At 45.4% G+C, this 3,344-nt stretch overlaps 1 pseudogene; it reads left to right on the forward strand.

Annotated features, from left to right (window-relative positions):
* The first annotated feature begins 305 nt into the window (after positions 1-305).
* LOC100995649 (cyclin-dependent kinase 5-like) lies at positions 306-3,344 on the forward strand (annotated as a pseudogene).

Raw genomic sequence — 3,344 nt, forward strand, 5'->3', positions numbered from 1 at the left:
CCATAAGTTCATACAAAAACCCGTACACAAATGTTTATCACATCTTTATTTGTAATAAACCCCAAATGGAAATAATTCAGATGTCCTTCAACACATAAATGGTCAAACTGTAATACACCCAAAACAGAGAACACTGCTAGGAATAAAAAGGAACAAATTATTGAAATTCGCAACAACCTGGATTTATCTCCAGAGAATAATCGGATTGAAAAAAACCCAGTCCTAAAAGGTCACATACTATATAATTCCCATTTATATAAAATTAGTTTAACCATTGTGGAAGTCAGTGTGGCAATTCCTCAAGGATCTAGAACCAGAAATACCATTCAACCCAGCAATCCCATTACTGGGTATATACCCAAAGGATTATAAATCATTCTACTATAAAGACACATGCACATGTATGTTTGTTGCAGCGCTGTTCACAATAGCAAAGACTTGGAACCAACCCAAATGCCCATCAATGATAGACTGGATAAAGAAAATGTGGCACATACACACCATGGAATACTATGCAGCCATAAAAAAGGATGAGTTCATGTCCTTTGCAGGGACATGGATGAAGCTGGAAACCATCATTCTCAGCAAACTAATACAGGAACAGAAAACCAAACACAGCATGTTGTCACCCATAAGTGGGAGTTGAACAATGAGAACACATGGACACAGGGAGGGGAACATCACATACCAGGGCCTGTCAGGGGGTGGGGAGGTAGGGGAGGGAGAGCATTAGGATAAATACTTAATGCAAATGACGAGTAGATGGGTGCAGCAAACCATCATGGCACACGTATACCTATGTAATAAACCTGCACATTCTGCACATATATCCCAGAACTTACAGTAAATTTAAAAAAAAAAAGATGTCTGAAATGACAAAATTATAGGAATGGTGAACAGATTAATGGTTGCCAGTAGTTTTGAAGGGAACAGGGATGAAGAAGTAGGTGTGGCTATAAAAGGGCAACAAGAGGTATGCTCTGCTTGTGAATATGTCATTATCTCAAAATAAAAATCTTAATTAAAAACCTAACTACAAGCCCAGCTCAGTGGCTCACACCTGTAATTCCAGCACTTTGGGAGCCCAAGGCGGGTGGCTCATGAGGTCAAGAGATGGAGACCATCCTGGCCAACATAGTGAAACTCCATCTCTACTAAAAATACAAAAACTAGCTGGGTGTGGTGGCGGGGGCCTGTAGTCCCAGCTACTAAGGAGGCTGAGGCAGAAGAATTGCTTGAACCCGGGAGGCGGACGTTGCAGCGAGCCAAGATCACACGACTGCACTCCATCCTGGTGACAGAGCAAGACTCCATCTCAAAAAAATAAAAAATAAAAACTACAAAAAACTCAAATTTCGAAGAAGTAAACAAAATTTTTTTAAAGAATGCGTCAAAAACCAATGAAATCTAAATAAAGCCTGTACTAGTCTTCACCAATGTCAACTTCCTCATTTTGAAAACTGTACTGTGGCTATATAAGATGTTATCGTTTAGGAAAACTGGGTGAAGGGTACATACGATCTCTATGTACTATTTTTGCAGCTTCTTATGAGTCAAACTATTTCAAAATGAAAAGTTGTCACTTAAAAAAAACACATTTAAAATTAGCTGAGCATGGTGGTGTACAGCTGTAGTCCCAGCTACCCAGGAGGCTGAGGCAGGAGGATTGCTTGAGCCCAGGAGTTTGAAGCTGCAGGGAGCTATGATCACGCCACTGCACTCCAGCCAGGACAACACAGTGAGACCCCGTCTTTAAAGAAAAGAACAAATGAAATAAAAATTTAAAAACATTTAGTATTCTTGAGTCTTAAAACCGAGAGCCCACAGGGGCCCCTGCGGCCACCGCAATGCAGAAATAAAAGAAACTGGAGAAGATTGGGGAAGGCACCTATGGGACAGTGTTCAAGGCCAAAAACTGGGAGACTCATGAGATTGTGGCTCTGAAATGGGTGAGGCTGGATGACAATGATGAGGGTGTGCCGAGTTCTGCCCTCTGGGAGATCTGCCTACTCAAGGAGCTGAAGCACAAGAACATCGTCAGGCTTCATGACGTCCTGCACAGCGACAAGAAGCTGACTTTGGTTTTCAAATTCTGTCACCAGCACCTGAAAAAGTATTTTGACAGTTGCAATGGTGACCTCGATCCTGAGATTGTAAAGTCATTTCTCTTCCAGCTGCTAAAAGGCCTCGGATTCTGTCACAGCCGCAATGTGCTACGCAGGGACCTGAAGCCCCAGAACCTGCTAATAAACAGGAATGGGGAGCTGAAATTGGCTGACTTTGGCCTGTCTCGAGCCTTTGGGATCCGCATCTGCTGTTACTGAGCTGGAGTGGTCACACTGTGGTACCACCCACCAGATGTCTTCTTTGGGGCCAAGCTGTACTCCACGTCCATTGACTTGTGGTCAGCTGGCTGCATCTTTGCAGAGCTGGCCAATGCTGGATGGCCTCTTTTTCCAGGCAATGATGTCGATGACCAGTTGAAGAGGATCTTCTGGCTGCTAGGGATGCTCACCAAGGAGCAGTGGCCCTCCATGACCAAGCTGCCAGACTATAAGCTGTACCCATTGTACCCGGCCACAACATCCCTGGTGAACATCGTGCCCAAACTCAATGCCACAGGGAGGGATCTGCTGCAGAATCTTCTGAAGTGTAACCCCTGCCAATGTATCTCAGCAGAAGAGGCCCTGCAGCACCCCTACTTTTCCGACTTCTGTCCGCCCTGGGCCCTGGGACCCCCAGCCACCAGGCTGGGGCCTGGCCTATTTAAGCCTTAGAAGGGGTGGGACAGTGGGGGTGCCCAGTGTGCTGAGCTCCAGCTGTGCTGGGCCCAGCCAGGATGGGATGCCTGAGCCCAAGTTTCTCACTTCCTTTGTGGACTTTAATTTCTTTTTTTTTTTTGAGATGGAGTCTTGCTCTGTTGCCCAGGCTGGAGTGCAGTGGTGCAATCTGGGCTCACTGCAAGCTCCGACTCCTGGGTTCATGCCATTCTCCTGCCTTAGCCTCCAGAGTAGCTGGGACTACAGGCATCACACTCGGCTAATTTTTTGTATTTTTAGTAGAGACAGGGTTTCACCATATTAGCCAGGATGGTCTCAATCTCCTGACCTCGTGATCCACCCACCTCAGCCTCCCAAAGTGCTGGGATTACAGGCGTGAGCCACTGTGCCCAGGCAACTTTATTTAATTTCATAAATTGGCTCCTTTCACACACACACACACACACGGAATTTAATACTCTTATTTTGTTACCTTTGATCAATTCTTAAAAGACCACAGGCAAATCCTTGTCCCAGTGCCTAGGTTTCCATGTGGCCACTGTGTAGATACACCCACTGCCCTGG

The sequence above is a fragment of the Pan paniscus genome, chromosome 7 (genome assembly GCF_029289425.2).
Source record: "Pan paniscus chromosome 7, NHGRI_mPanPan1-v2.0_pri, whole genome shotgun sequence".
Classification (NCBI taxonomy): Eukaryota; Metazoa; Chordata; class Mammalia; order Primates; family Hominidae; genus Pan; species Pan paniscus.